This window comes from Arachis hypogaea, chromosome 6 (assembly GCF_003086295.3).
Source record: "Arachis hypogaea cultivar Tifrunner chromosome 6, arahy.Tifrunner.gnm2.J5K5, whole genome shotgun sequence".
Taxonomy (NCBI): Eukaryota; Viridiplantae; Streptophyta; class Magnoliopsida; order Fabales; family Fabaceae; genus Arachis; species Arachis hypogaea.
This window is the reverse complement of record NC_092041.1, coordinates 98724964-98741890: the sequence shown is the minus strand read 5'-3', so window position 1 is coordinate 98741890 and position 16927 is coordinate 98724964. Positions and strand designations below refer to the sequence as shown.

General features: G+C 36.4%; 1 long non-coding RNA gene and 1 other non-coding gene across 6 annotated transcripts; one reads left to right on the top strand and one right to left on the bottom strand.

Moving 5' to 3' along the window:
• The first annotated feature begins 4773 nt into the window (after positions 1-4773).
• LOC112700606 (small nucleolar RNA R71) lies at positions 4774-4881 on the top strand. Its single transcript, XR_003153512.1, has one exon. It is a non-coding gene; the product is annotated as a small nucleolar RNA R71 (small nucleolar RNA).
• A 2856-nt stretch (positions 4882-7737) lies between these two features.
• LOC112697093 (uncharacterized) lies at positions 7738-16515 on the bottom strand. Of its 5 annotated transcripts, XR_011862526.1 has the most exons (4): positions 15766-16441; positions 15533-15681; positions 10104-10159; positions 7738-8813 (listed from the first exon to the last, which is right to left on the bottom strand). It is a non-coding gene; the product is annotated as an uncharacterized lncRNA (long non-coding RNA). The 5 variants fall into 5 exon arrangements; XR_003151068.3 differs by lacking the exon at positions 10104-10159 and having other exon boundaries at positions 15766-16515; XR_003151069.3 differs by lacking the exons at positions 7738-8813; positions 10104-10159 and adding an exon at positions 10205-10867 and having other exon boundaries at positions 15766-16367.
• Positions 16516-16927: the final 412 nt, after the last annotated feature.

Below are 16927 nucleotides of genomic sequence, written 5' to 3'. Positions count from 1 at the left end.
TCCAGAAAATTCACTTCGAGTGCAGGGAGGTCAGAATCCAATAGCATCTGCAGTCCTTTTCAGCCTCTGAATCAGATTTTTGCTCAGGTCCCTCAATTTCAGCCAGAAAATACCTGAAATCACAGAAAAACACACAAACTCATAGTAAAGTTCAGAAAAGTGAATTTTAAATAAAAACTAATAAAAATATAATAAAAACTAACTAAAATATACTAAAAACATACTAAAAACAATGCCAAAAAGCGTATAAATTATCCGCTCATCACAACACCAAACTTAAATTGTTGCTTGTCCCCAAGCAACTGAAAGTCAAATAAGATAAAAAGAAGAGAATATGCAATGAATTCCAAAAACATCTATGAAGATCAGTATTAATTAGATGAGCGGGGCTTGTAGCTTTTTGCCTCTGAACAGTTTTGGCATCTCACTCTATCCTTCGAAATTCAGAATGATTGGCTTCTATAGGAACTCAGAATCCAGATAGTGTTATTGATTCTCCTAGTTAAGTATGATGATTCTTGAACACAACTACTTTATGAGTCTTGGCCGTGGCCCAAAGCACTCTGTCTTCCAGTATTACCACCGGATACATACATGCCACAGACACATAACTGGGTGAACCTTTTCAGATTGTGACTCAGCTTTGCTAGAGTCCCCAATTAGAGGTGTCCAGGGTTCTTAAGCACGCTCTTTTTGCCTTGGATCACGACTTTATCATTTCTTTTTCTCTTTTTATTTTTTATTTTTTTATTTTTTATTTTTTCATAATCTCTTTTTTTTTAATTCACTGCTTTTTCTTGCTTCAAGAATCATTTTTGTGATTTTTCAAATCCTCAGTAACATGTCTCCTTTTTCATCATTCTTTCAAGAGCCAACATTCATGAACAACAAATTCAAAAGACATGTGCACTATTCAAGCATACATTCAGAAGTCAAAGTATTGCCACCACATCAAAATAATTAATCTGCTATAAAATTCAAAATTCATGCAATTCTTCTCTTTTTCAATTAAGAACATTTTTTTTTATTTAAGAAAGGTGATGGATTCATAGGACATTCATAACTTTAAGGCATAGACACTAAGACACTAATGATCATAAGACACAAACATAGATAAACATAAGCATGAAAATTCGAAAAAATAGGAAAATAAAGAACAAGGAAGTTAAAGAACGGGTCCACCTTAGTGATAGCGGCTTGTTCTTCCTCTTGAAGATCTTATGGAGTGCTTGAGCTCCTCAATGTCTCTTCCTTGCCTTTGTTGCTCCTCTCTCATGATTCTTTGATCTTCTCTAATTTCATGGAGGAGACTGGAATGTTCTTGGTGCTCCACCCTTAGTTGTCCCATGTTGGAACTCAATTCTCCTAGGGAGGTGTTGATTTGCTCCCAATAGTTTTGTGGAGAAAAGTGCATCCCTTGAGGCATCTCAGGGATTTCAGATGAGTGGGATCTCTTGTTTGCTCCATCCTCTTCTTAGTGATGGGCTTGTCTTCATCAATGAGGATGTCTCTCTCTATGTCAATTCTGACTGAATAACAGAGGTGACAAATGAGATGAGGGAAGGCTAACCTTGCCAAGGTAGAGGACTTGTCTGCCACCTTATAAAGTTCTTAGGATATAACCTCATGAACTTCTACTTCCTCTCCAATCATGATGCTATGAATCATGATAGCCCGATCTATAGTAACTTCGGACCGATTGCTAGTGGGAATGATTGAGCGTTGGATAAACTCCAACCATCCTCAAGCCACGGGCTTGAGGTCATGCCTTCTCAGTTGAACCGGCTTCCCTCTTGAATCTCTCTTCCATTGAGCGCCCTCTTCACAAATGTCTATGAGGACTTGGTCCAACCTTTGATCAAAGTTGACCCTTCTAGTGTAGGGGTGTTCATCTCCTTGCATCATGGGCAAGTTGAATGCCAACCTTACATTTCCCGGACTAAAATCTAAGCATTTTCCGACTTGTTGAATGGGGTTGGCAAGAACTTCCCAACCTCTTTTTCGGATCTCATGTCGGATCTCCGAATATTCACTCTTTTTGAGTTTGAAAGGGACCTCGGGGATCACCTTCTTCATGGCCACAACTTCATCGAAGTGGTCTTGATGCACTGTTGAGATGAATCTCTCAATCTCCCATGACTCGGAGGTGGAAGCTTTTGCCTTTCCTTTCCTCTTTCTAGAGGTTTCTCCGGCCTTAAATGCCATAAATGGTTATGGAAAAATGAAAAGCAATGCTTTTACCACACCAAACATAGAAGGTTTGTTCGTCCTCGAGAAAAAGAAGAAAGAAGAGAGTAGAAGAAGAAGAAATAGAGGAGATGGAGGTGGCTTTGTGGTTCGGCCAAGGGGGAGAAGTAGTGTTTAGGTTGTGTGAAAATGAAGGAGTGAAGATGGGTTTATATAGGAGTGGAGAGGGGTTGTATGGTTCGGCCATTATGGGTGGGTTTGGGAGGGAACGTGGTTTGAATTTGAATGGTAAGGTAGGTGGGGTTTTATGAAAGATTGATGTGAGTGGTGAAGAGAATAGTGGGATTTGATAGGTGAGGGGTTTTTTTTGGGGAAGAAGTGTTGAGGTGATTGGTGAATGGGTGAAGAAGAGAGAGAGTGGTGGGGTAGGTGGGGATCCTGTGGGGTCCACAGATCCTGAGGTGTCAAGGAAAATTCATCCCTACACCAAGTAGCGAGCAAAAATACTCCTTCTGCCAATTCTGGCGTTAAACGCCGGGCTAGTGCCCATTTCTGGCGTTTAACGCCAGCTTCTTGCCCCTTCCTGGTGTTTAACGCCAGTCTGGTGCCCCTTTCTGGCGTTAAACGCCCAGAATGGTGCCAGACTAGGCGTTAAACGCCCATTTGCTGCCCTTACTGGCGTTTAAACGCCAGCAAGTTTTCCTCCAGGGTGTGTTGTTTTTCTTTCTGTTTTTCATGCTGTTTTTGCTTTTTCAATTGATTTTTGTGACTTCCCATGATCATCAACCTATAAAAAACATAAAATAACAAAGGAAAATAGATAAATATAACATTGGGTTGCCTTCCAACAAGTGCTTCTTTAATGTCAGTAGCTTGACAGTGGGCTCTCATGGAGCCTCACAGATACTTAGAGCAATGTTGGAACCTCCCAACACCAAACTTAGTGTTTGAATGTGGGGGTTCAACACCAAACTTAGAAGTTGGTTGTGGCCTCCCAACACCAAACTTAGAGTTTGACTGTGGGGGCTTTGTTTGACTCTGTTTTGAGGGAAGCGCTTCATGCTTCCTCTCCATGGTTACAGAGGGGTATCCTTGAGCCTTAAACACAAAGGATTCTTCATTCACTTGAATGATCAATTCTCCTCTGTCAACATCAATCACAGCCTTTGCTGTGGCTAGGAAGGGTCTGCCAAGGATGATGGATTCATCCATGCACTTCCCAGTCTCTAGGACTATGAAATCAGCAGGGATGTAATGGTCTTCAACCTTTACCAGAACATCCTCTACAAGTCCATAAGCTTGTTTTCTTGAATTTTCTGCCATCTCTAGTGAGATTCTTGCAGCTTGCACCTCAAAAATACATAGCTTCTCCATTACAGAGAGAGGCATGAGGTTTATGCTTGACCCTAGGTCACACAGAGCCTTCTTGAAGGTCATGGTGCCTACTGTACAAGGTATTGAGAACTTTCCAGGGTCCTGTCTCTTTTGAGGTAATCTCTGCCTAGTCAAGTCATCCAGTTCTTTGGTGAGCAAAGGGGGTTCATCCTCCCAAGTCTCATTACCAAATAACTTATCATTTAGCTTCATGATTGCTCCAAGGTACTTAGCAACTTGCTCTTCAGTGACATCTTCGTCCTCTTCAGAGGAAGAATGCTCATCAGAGCTCATGAATGGCAGAAGTAAATCCAATGGAATCTCTATGGTCTCAGTGTGAGCCTCAGATTCCCATGGTTCCTCATTAGGGAACTCATTGGAGGCCAGTGGACGTCCATTGAGGTCTTCCTCAGTGGCGATCACTGCCTCTTCCTCCTCTCCAAATTCGGCCATGTTGATGGCCTTGCACTCTCCTTTTGGATTCTCTTCTGTATTGCTTGGAAGAGTACTAGGAGGGAGTTCAGTAACTTTCTTACTCAGCTGACCCACCTGTGCCTCCAAGTTTCTGATGGAGGACCTTGTTTCAGTCATGAAACTTTGAGTGGTTTTAATTAGATCAGAGACCATGGTTGCTAAGTCAGAGTGGCTCTGCTTAGAATTCTCTGTCTGTTGCTGAGAAGATGATGGAAAAGGCTTGCCATTGCTAAACCTGTTTCTTCCACCATTATTGTTGTTGAAACCTTGTTGAGGTCTCTGTTGATCCTTCCATGAGAGATTTGGATGATTTCTCCATGAAGAATTATAGGTGTTTCCATAGGGTTCTCCCATGTAATTCACCTCTTCCATTGATGGGTTCTCAAGATCATAAGCTGCTTCTTCAGATGAAGCGTCCTTAGTACTGCCTGGTGCAGCTTGCATTCCAGACAGACTTTGAGAAATCATATTGACTTGCTGAGTCAATATTTTGTTCTGAGCCAGTATGGCATTCAGAGTATCAATCTCAAGAACTCCTTTCTTCTAATTCATTCCATTGTTCACAGGATTCCTTTCAAAAGTGTACATGAATTGGTTATTTGCAACCATTTCAATGAGTTCTTGAGCTTCTGTAGGCTTCTTCTTCAGATGAAGAGATCCTCCAGCAGAGCTATCCAATGACATCTTGGACAGTTCAGACAGACCATCATAGAAGATACCTATGATGCTCCATTCAGAAAGCATGTCAGAAGGATACTTTCTGATCAAATGTTTGTATCTTTCCCAAGCTTCATAGAGGGATTCACCTTCCTTCTGTCTGAAGGTTTGGACTTCCACTCTAAGCTTACTCAATTTTTGAGGTGGAAAGAACTTTGCCAAGAAGGCATTGACTAGCTTTTCCCAAGAGTTCAGGCTTTCTTTAGGTTGTGAGTCCAACCATATCCTAGCTCTGTCTCTTACAGCAAAAGGGAATAGCATAAATCTGTAGACCTCAGGGTCAACCCCATTGGTCTTGACAGTGTCACAGATTTGCAAGAATTCAGCTAAAAACTGATGAGGATCTTCCAATGGAAGTCCATGGAACTTACAATTCTGTTGCATTAGAGAAACTAATTGAGGCTTAAGCTCAACGTTGTTTTCTCCAATGGCAGGGATAGAGATGCTTCTCCCATAGAAGTCGGGAGTAAGTGCAGTAAAGTCACCCAGCACCTTCCTTGCATTGTTGGCATTGTTGTTGTTTTCGGCTGCCATGTCTTCTTTTTGTTTGAAGATTTCTGTTAGGTCTTCTACAGAGAGAAGTGCTTTAGCTTCTCTTAGCTTTCGCTTCAAGGTCCTTTCAGGTTCAGGGTCAGCCTCAACAAGAATGCTTTTGTCTTTGCTCCTGCTCATATGAAAGAGAAGAGAACAAGAAAATATGGAATCCTCTATGTCACAGTATAGAGATTCCTTGAGGAGGAGTGTTAGTCCATAAATAGAAGGATGTGAGAAGAGGGAAAGAAATCTTCGAAAATTAAAGTGAATTAATTAAAAGAAATTTTAAAAAATGGTAATTGATTTTCGAAAACTAAGATTGGGAAAGAAATTAAGTGAAATTTGAAAAAGATTTTGAAATTAGAAATCAAAAAGATATGATTGAAAACTATTTTGAAAAAGATGTGATTAAAAAGATATGATTGAAAAGTTATGGTTTTAAAAAGATTTGATTGAAAAGATATGATTGAAAAACAATTTAAAAAGATTTGATTTTTAAAATCAATGACTTGGCTAACAAGAAAAGATATGATTCAAACATTAAACATTTCTTAACAGAAAAGGCAACATACTTGAAATGTTGAATCAAATCATTAATTGTTAGCAACTATTTTTGAAAATGGAAAGAAATTGATTTTGAAAATATATGATTGAACAGATATGATTTGAAAAAGATTTGATTTTGAAAAATTATGAAAACTTGAAAAAATTTGCATTAAAAATAAAATCTTCCCTCTTGTGCCATCCTGGCGTTAAACGCCCAGAATGGTATCCATTCTGGCGTTTAACGCCCAAAATGCTACCCTTTTGGGCGTTAAACGCCCTGCCAGGTATCCTGGCTGGCGTTTAAACGCCAGTTTTCCTTCTTCACTGGGCGTTTTGAACGCCCAGCTTTTTCTGTGTGATTTCTCTGCTGCATGTTCTGAATTTTCAATTCTCTGTATTATTGACTAGAAAAGACACAAATAGAAAATTTTTTTTTGAATTTTCAATGATGAGGAATAATCAAAATGCAACTAGAATCAAATAAACAATGCATGCAAGACACCAAACTTAGAAGCTTGTATACTACTGACACTAACAAATTGAGAATGCATATGAGAAACAACAAAACACTCAAGACAAGAGAATTTAAAGATCAGAGCAAGGAAATCATCAAGAACAACTTGAAGATCAATGAAGACACATGAATGAATTCGAAAAATGCAAGAAGAATAGAAACATGCAATTGACATCAAACTTAAAATGAGACACTAGACTCAAACAAAAAACATAAAATATATTTTTTATTTTTATGATTTTGTATTTTTTTGGATTTTTCGAAAATTATATGAAGAAGAAAATAAAGAGATTCAAAATTTTTAATAAGAATTCCAGGAATCATGCAATGTTAGTCTAAAGCTTCAGTCTAAAGAAATTAGACATGGCTAGCCAAGCTTCAGCAGGACATTGCATTCAAGAGCTAAATTGATGAGAATCAATCAGCTTTGGTGATGATAAGAACATCACCTTGAAACTCTAGAATTCATTCTTAAAAATTCTGAAAAATACCTAATCTAAGCAACAAGATGAACCGTCAGTTGTCCAAACTCAAACAATCCCCGGCAACGGCGCCAAAAACTTGGTGCACGAAATTGTGATCATCAATGGCGCCATCAACATGGTACGCAAAATTGCAATCTCAACTCTTTATCACAACTTCGCACAACTAACCAGCAAGTGCACTGGGTCGTCCAAGTAATAAACCTTACGCGAGTAAGGGTCGATCCCACGGAGATTGTTGGTATGAAGCAAGCTATGGTCATCTTGTAAATCTCAGTCAGGCAGATTCAAATGGTTATAGATGATTTATGAATAAAGCATAAAATAAAGATAGAGATACTTATGTAATTCATTGGTGATAATTTCAGATAAGTGTATGAAGATGCCTTGTCCCTTCCGTCTCTCTGCTTTCCTACTGTCTTCATCCAATCCTTCTTACTCCTTTTCATGGAAAGCTGTATATTGGGCATCACTGTTGTCAATGGCTACAGTCCCGTCCTCTCAGTAAAAATGTTCAACGCGCTCTGTCACAGCACGACTATTCAGCTGTTGGTTCTCGATCATGTCGAAATAGAATCCAGTGATTCTTTTACGTCTGTCACTAACGCCCCACAATTGCGAGTTTGAATCTCGTCACAGTCATTCAATCCTCGAATCCTACTCAGAATACCACAGACAATGTTTAGACCTTCTGGATTCTCTTGAATGCCACCATCAATTCTAGCTTATACCACGAAGATTCCAGTTAAGAAATCTAAGAGATAAACATTCAAGCCTTGTTTGCTTGTAGAACAGAAGTGGTTGTCAGGCACGCGTTCATAAGTGAGAATGATGATGAGCGTCACATAATCATCACATTCATCATGTTCTTGGGTACGAATGAATATCTTAGAACAAGAATAAGCTAAATTGAATAGAAGAACAATAGTAATTGCATTAATACTCGAGGTACAGCAGAGCTCCACACCTTAATCTATGGTGTGTAGAAACTCCACCGTTGAAAATACATAAGAACAAGGTCTAGGCATGGCCGAGAGGCCAGCCCCCATAATCTAAGAAATAGACGTCCAAAGATGATTATAGATCTAAAGTGATCAAAAGATGTCTAATACAATAGCAAAAGGTCCTATTTGTAGAGAACTAGTAGATTAGGGTTTACAAAGATGAGTAAATGAAATAAAAATCCACTTCCGGGCCCACTTGATATGTGCTTGGGCTGAGCATTGAAGCATTTTCATGTAGAGACTTTTCTTGGAGTTAAACGCCAGCTTTTGTGCCAGTTTGGGCGTTTAACTCCCATTCTTGTGCCAGTTCCGGCGTTTTACGCCAGAATTCTTGAGCTGACTTGAAACGCCTATTTGGGCCATCAAATCTCGAGCAAAGTATGGACTATTATACATTGCTGAAAAGCCCAGGATGTCTACTTTCCAACGCAATTGAGAGCGCGCCTATTGGGCTTTTGTAGCTCCAGAAAATCCACTTCGAGTGCAGTGAGGTCAGAATCCAATAGCATCTGCAGTCCTTTTCAGCCTCTGAATCAGATTTTTGCTCAGGTCCCTCAATTTCAGCCAGAAAATACATGAAATCACAGAAAAACACACAAACTCATAGTAAAGTCCAGAAAATTGAATTTTAAATAAAAACTAATAAAAATATAATAAAAACTAACTAAAACATACTAAAAACAATGCAAAAAAGCGTATAAATTATCCGCTCATCAGTGATCTAGACTAGCTAAGTTTGCACACACAAAATGAACACTTATCAAATAACTACAACTCAAGTTATTACTCCTTTAACTAGGTAAAGCATACCAAGTTACCACTACAAATAATTTCACAATGGCATAAAAATATAGCAGTGAAAGCTTACCAGTCAGATCCTCTATATTTGCATGCTTTACATCAACAATATTGAAACTTTGATTGCTAATTTCTAGGTTCCAAAGGCTTATTTGCAAATCATCACCCGATATGAAAGTTTCACTGTCACGAGAAGAAAAAAAATACCATCATCCAAATTTCATCAAATTTCAGGAATACACAAGGCAATAATAACAAAATTAAACAATAGATCAGAAGGAATGTCATCTTTAAAACAAGACTGCATGAGGAGAAATATAATGACAAAAAATACGAACAAAACCTAAATTACTTGTAATTTGAAATAGAATTGATGCGATAATCATGAGCATGGGTATACACTCTACGACATAAAGCCATCAGACTGGTCTAATTGCTCGTTACCTACGTATTTTAGAAGCCATGTGTTAGCAATAGCCACACCAGAAGTTCTGAGACAATTTTTAAGGTTAGAACAAATATTACGATTGTAGCTACTGTCCATTCTTTTTCTTCTTCCACTTTCTTTGTTAAGAGTTCTTTTATGCGCAAAGGACTAAATTTTGCTTGGATGATTAAGCTGAAATATGTCTCTAGTGACTTGTAAGGTAATAAAAAAAAGCATAATAAGGTCTATCCTCTACATCCAGCAACTTGAGCCAAAATGCATATGCAACTTCAAATAGGATTTTGATTCTAAACATTCGGCTTCTTATTTACTTCTTTAAATATGAATGAACCACAATGTATATACATGAATAAACAAGGAAAACATAGTTATAACTTATTCAGCCAAGAACTAAATCTGTAGTAAACCTTGCATAGCTTTGTCTCTTCTTTCCAATTAATACTTAATACATCAAATTCTTGTTCACGGAGAAATGTCACATTAAAGTTTTACCCTCAAGATAGAAATCTACAAAGAAAAAAATCAACTGGAAGGCCAAAGTACAACTACAGGAATCTATTCCAAAATAAGGAGTTGGAGCAATAATGATTTCCTCAAAGATATCCAAAGTCGAATGTCTAACAAGAGTGACATTCAACTCTTGGTCAGTTTAGATAAATAACATGCTTTCTGAAATTTGTCGCATATCATAGAAAATTTAGTGAATGCATAGAACTCTGACAAAACTTAGAAAATTCCAACCATATAAAAGATGCAAATTAAATATATAAATAAATTGAAACTTATTAGAACTAAAACAATGATATTGTTATAAAATTTCATAAGACAAAAATACATAAGTGAAAATTTAAAAGATAACAGTCAAATAACAATCACAAAGAGTAGAGCCATTTGTCCTAATTAGCTTTTGAAACAAACAGTTTAAAACTACATTATGCACATAACTCTGACTAAGCCAATTAGATTTTAGCCTCAATACAGTTCTACAAAATTTAATCAGAGTGTAGCACATAATATTAACATACCTTAACTGCAAGTTCTCTAATATCCCAGCATGCATTATTTGCTATTGAAATAGACTCTAACAAAGGAAGAAAGAATTAATAATATTCAGATTTAACATAAATTTTTCAGTACATGTCCTCTAATTATTACTTTTCTCTTAATCAATAATATTCATATTTAGAATCAATATGTCATCACTCTCTGTTATTCAGATTCACAACACCAACAGGAACATTATAAGTTACACAGCAACAACACAACCAATTAAATCACAATAACACAATAAAAACAAGAAAAAATAACAGACGGAATTCAAACTCAGATGAGGGCCAGAACTCAAATCGAGATGAGGGAGAGGGAGCAGTGGAGCACAGGCGACAGAACTGGAATAGACAACGGCCATGGGACAGAGGCGACACAACGCGACGATAAAGACGTGCTGCGACAACACTGGAGTAGTAGGAGTAGGGATGGCGGGTGGACCAGGTTTGAAGAAGAGAGCAGCGGCTAGGGTTTTTCTTTTAGAGAGAGAGAGAGAGAAGAACTTCAATGTCTCGGTGAGTGGTGAGCGACGGTGAAGAAGTTGAGGAGCGGTGACAGTGAGTGGTGAGCGAAGGTGAACAAGATGAAGAGCGGTGTGGTGAGTGGTGAGCAATGGTGAGTGAGGGTGACCAAAGGTGAAGACGAAGGAGAAGGGCGACAGTGAGTGGTGGTGGTGTGAAAACGGCGTGAAGCTTTCTGAAAGAGGAGGAGCAGGGCACGGGTTTCTGAAGGAGGACGGTTTCTGAAAAGAAAAACAAAAGAAAAAAGTATAGGTAGATAACGAGAATACTAAACAATGTCAATAATAGATAGGTCAGATGTTCAATTTAATAGGTATGCAGATGATTATGTTGATTATTTTTAATTGGATAGTTATTTCTTTTGATTCAATTTACTCATGCACAGTTAACAATGACTAGATGTTCAATTCATTAGATGTATAGATGGTTATCTATGTTAATGTTTAGGAGATAATTTGGGAGGTAGAGTGTTTTTTTTTTATTTTTTGGGTTAATTCTAGAACTCATTGTTTACAAAAGTTATTGTTTATGTAGCAAAATCTAAAACAAAATTCATTAAGTATACATGAATATATTAGTAAACAATTTTGAAGTGCCAAAACATAAAGAATATGTTACTTTTTAAAAGCGCTATTTTTTGTGCGAAAAGTGTACTTATAGATATCAATATAAGACTACGCTTTATAAGTAATTATTGTATTTAAGGCTACACTTTTTAAATGATGCCACAATTATGTTTCTTATTCTCTCATAAAAGGGTGTAACACGGAAAAAAGTATACCCTATTCTATGAATAGACTATGCTTTTTAAATATAGTTTAAAAAAAATGTGGTTAAATAGGTGTTTTTCTTGTAATGTAAAATTATGAAAAACAAGAAATAAAATTATACACACAATAGTATTGTATATTAAATCAATATTGTAATTTGTACAATACTATACACTTTGTAACACCCTAACTATTAAAGCTTACGCTTCCGGCTGCGCGACTCTGATAGCTCTGGTGTTACGACAACTCTAAGAGTATTTAATATATAAATATGAGCCTGTTTAAAACTTACACGGAATTTTTCAAAACATACATCCATACTAATATCACAATTTGCAAAGGATATATATATATATATATATATATATATATATATATATATATATATATATATATATATATTAATAATTTTTAGAAGTATTAACAAATACAATTCCTATCCCTCTTACAGAATGTATAAATATAAAGGTGAGGGAAAACATAATATCTAAAACAATACAATATATCATATAAACAGAAAACAGAATAGACTCTTCGTGACTTCCTCATCCATATCCTGAAAAGGAAACACATGTAGGGGAGTGAGAACATCGTCCTCGAAAGGGTTCTCACTATAGGGTTGCAGAATTACTATAATAGGATACATGAAGATAAAACCATTACAGTGATTAATAACTGTCTTATGCATCTTTTCAAAACCAAAGGTTTAATATCAAAATCCAAAATCCTTTCTGAAAGAGAAAACTGTTAATTCCTCAATAAAATAAATTAAAAGCCTTATTGAAAGTCTTTCTTATACAGTATGAATGACCAAGCTATTCCAAGCATAGGTTCATTAAACCTATGCTAAACCAGTTTAGTTTTTCCAAACTTTTCCAAACCAAAAACACAAAACCAAATACAACCTTCGGCCCATCTCATAATCAACTACGGCCCTAGACCCAAGTAATCCAAACAGCAGCCAATCCATCACAATACAACCAACTTTTCAGTCACAAACACAAGTAAAAGGTTCAAGCACAATTAAGCAGTTACTTCAAGTAGGGCAATTAGCAATTAAACACAATTAATCACATAGGCAAACCAATTACAATATGCACACCTAAACAATGTCACATAGATGCATACGATGAATGCCTGTCCTAGTGGCTGATGAGTCTCATCTGTTGGTTATAAAGGCAACCCGACAAGTCCTGGTAGCTAGCCATTGGACTGTCCCTCTATCGTGCATCCCCAACTCGAGTTATTAACAATCATAATCATAATCATACAACACCCATACTGGTGTTTATTCACGGGGGCGAGCTCATCCGGAACTTTCACAGTGTCCGACCACACTTACGACATAAGGTCAGCAGAGTATCGAGTCTCAACCTGGAGCACGTGGTGGCTAGCCACTGCTTTTACCTAGGGAAACTCGTATCTTAGATAATTGAAAGTGCAACAATAACTTTATCAACTCAATAATCATCCATTATTCATACTCATCCATCTGGCTCATAACGTATTTCACAATCAGCCATAATTCATTATCATATACAACCATTCCGGCTCATAACATAATAGCACTTCCACCATCCAACATCATTAAACTCATAAAATCATCATTCAAGCCATAAATCACTTTTTCTCAATTCACTTTACTTTAAAATCAAAAATCGATTCTTTTCAGCCTTGGCTTTAAAATTCTCACTTCTCAAATCATTTCAGGCCCATAAGCCACTTTTTCTCAAAAATAAATTCCCCTTTTTAAAATAAGGCCACTCTCCACAGCATCTTTCCAACCATTTCAGGAACTACACCAAATCAAAAGCCTTTTTCCGAGAGATTCAAAATAATTCATTCTAAAACAGATTTGGTAACAAAAGTTCCTCGGCAGAGTCTCAAGACTTTAGGGGAAAATAACATAACTCATTTGCTTAAATTCATTTAAAAATCTGTAAAACCTTAATTTTCTTTATTTGAATAAATAAGAATAAGAATAGAATTTAAACCATACTGATACGTGCTTCAAATTTTCGTGATATGAAGAGTTCAAGTGTTATTTAGAAGATATTAGTTTATATTTTTAGAATGTTTTAATTTAATTTGATATATTTTGATTTTGTTTATTTAATTACTAGATTGGACCTTATGTTTATGGACTTTAGGATTTTCTTTGTTTTAACCTAATAAGATGTTATAAACACCTCATTAGCTATTGTAATCGTAGTATAGAATAATTTAGAGGTTTTAAAACCCCTTTTTTGGTTTTGTGATGAAACCATGGTGTGGACAATTGAGGTTGAGAAGTCCCTCTCTTGTTGCATCGGGGAATTGGGTAGAAGGTTGAGGAGTCCCTTCGATTCAATTTCCAAACTATGGCATTGACAAGTTAGGTTGAGGAGTCCATTTCTTGTTGTGTCAAGAAATTTGGTAGAAAGTAGAGTTATTCTCTTTGTACTCAATTTCAATCTATCCTTTCTGTTTTTATTTCAATTTCAATATGTCTTTTTTATTTAGCTTGAATCCTTATCTTTTTGTTTATTTTTTTTTATCATTTTGTATCAGAGCTCAGGTATTAGATTAATTCTTATTAATCTATATCTGTTCTTCTTTTATCATAAAAAAAGAGAGTCCAGAATCTGTCGCATCTTTCTTTAAGTTCTTGTGTTCTTATTTTCCGTTTGTATTTCATTATTGTTTTGTCATTATTGTTGATTTTATTGTTTAAAAAAATAAAAAAGCATACAGTGCAAAAAAAAGAAAAAAAAACAAAAAAAGAAATTATCTTCCTTGTAATTATTGTCCTTTTTATATACTATTTTTTTCACCTACAAGATTCGAGGACGAATCTTTTTTGAAGAGGAGAAGAATGATACGTACTTCAAATGTTCATGATATGAAGAGTTTAAGTGTTGTTTAGAAGATATTAGTTTATATTTTTAGAATGTTTTAATTTAATTTGATATATTTTGATTTTGTTTATTTAATTACTAGATTGGGCCTTATATTTATGGGCTTTAGGGTTTTCTTTGTTTTAACCTAATAAGAGGTTATAAATACCTCATTAGCTATTGTAGTCGTAGTATAGATTAATTTAGAGGTTTAAAAATCCCTTTTCTGATTTCGTGATGAAACCATGGTGCGGACAATTGAGGTTGAGGAGTTCTTCTCTTGTTGCATCGAGAAATTGGGTAGAAGGTTGAGGAGTCCCTTTTAAAAATCCTCATGCTAAAAATCAGTTACTCCAACCACATTTTAAAAATCCTTTCTCCTACTTAAACTAAAACCAATTTCAACCCTATGTTAAAAATCTGAAACGTTTCTACCGACTCAGAAATCATTTTAGTTTTCTAAACCAGAAATTTAAAGGATACTTTAAACTTTTCCCAAAACGTCATAAAAATAAGGTTTATCAATCAAGATTCAGATTCTTTCAAAACCACTGAAACTCCTCCAATTGAACTCCTCAAGCTAATTTCAAAGACATAAACCCTTTTCACCTTTAAAATAGCTTACGACACAAGCTTCTTCTAAATGTCTTGTATCCAAAAGTAAAAATACTTTTCTTAAGAAACAAAGCTGAATCATAGTTCTCTTTTCAATATTTCATTTTGAAACACAATTCATCACCTTTGTAAATAGTTCAAGTAAAATAGTACAAGTCTTAGACTCATGACTCTCCAAATGACATTTCGAATAGAATTCTTGGATTTTCACAGAAATTTCGGCAGCACCTCACCTAAAACATGGACTCTGCCACCCTTTCCAAGTCCCAACCAAACCATTCTGCAACCCTCTTTATCGGGTTCCAAATCAAATCAGTTCAAACTCAAGTTTTTTCCAAAAGTGCATCATTATCAGATTTCAAGAGCACCAATTCAAACTCAAATCAATTTCTAACAGGGTATACTCGATTTCAAAGCTTTTACAAAATAACTTTAAAGAAGAATTTCAAGAATAATTCGTTTCACAAAATCGAACAATAACCCAGCCAAACCAGCATTTATACTCATTCAAGACAACCAACAATACATAAGACTTATATAATCACTCAAAGATACATTTTCTCACATAAATATCCATATATAATAATTTCAATTCGTAAAGTGTAGTTTTCTAAAAAGGCCCTACCTCAACTTTCAAATTTTGCAGAAACTAAATTGAAGGCGCGGTTGGGACGTGACGATTGGCTGAGCCGCAACCAGCAACGCAACAGCTTCATTCTTTCGAACACAACCAACGACACCTACCTCCAATGGCGGCGGCAGCGGAGTAATTCACTGTAACAGGTTTATTCAACATAAATACTTTAACAACAACCTTCATAGTGGCAACAGAATAATAGAAATAGGGATAAACCTCACCAGGACAGTGGCGGCTCCAAGGATAGTTCTTTGGCGACCAGAACGGCGACGATGACATCAACCGAAACAGAGCAGAATCAGAACGGCAGCTCTAACTAATTCCGACGACCTTCTAGTGGCAGCACCGAGGGCATCTGTGGCGGAAATGGAGGCAGCAGCGATGGCATCTCAGCGGCAGTGACTAGCTTCAACAAGGGCTCCCCTGTCACGTTCTCTCTGCTATGAAAACTCCTATCTCTCTCTCTCTTCGTGCTCGCCGGCATTGGCAAAAGTGGCGGTGACAAACTCTAACAGTGGCGGCGGCAGATTAGTCGTGACAGAGCTAGCAACAGCAAAGCAGTTCGACGGTGATAGTGGCGTGACGGAGGCACAGCGCCGCTACCTTTCGCACACGAGCTCTCTCTCATCTTCATGGTTCTTCTCAGGCGACGGAACGTGGTTGATGGACGGCAGAACGGCGACTGGGCAGGGACGAACGGCGTGGCTTCGACAGCGACACTCCTCGCGGCTCCACAAACGGCGACAAGGATGACGGCGTCTCCATCCTCTCTGAATCTTTCGTCTCTCAGATCTCCCTCTCTTCTCCCCTTCCCTGATTCTGCTTTCCCCTTCCCTTTCTTTCTTTGTTTTCTGTTTCACTGCTACTGTGTGTGTTGTTGCTGGTGTGCGTGTGTGTGAGTGGGGAAGAGTGTGAGAGGGGGGTTGGGTAGCTAGGGTTAGGACTAGGCCAAATTAGGATTAGGATTAGATAAAAAATAGAGTTTGATTTGGGGATTTTTGGGTTTAATTAGAATAGGATAATTTGAATAAATTTGGGACATAAGATATTAATTTGAACCCTAATTAAATTCTTAAAAATTATTTTAAAATATTATTTGTTGTATCAAAATATTAATTACTTTAAAATCAACTACTTTAATTAAAATTACAAGATAATAAGATTAATTTTTTTTATTTCTAAAATTTAAAATATTAAATTATAAAAATATTAATTATTTAAATTAAATCATATAAAATTTTTATTATTTCATAACTACTAACGTTATAATTTAAATATAAAAAATAACTCAATAATTATAAAATTGAATAGAGATCTTAATTTATTTTAAATGTAATTAATTAAAATTTATTTTAATTATCTTTAATAAAAAAATTTCTAACA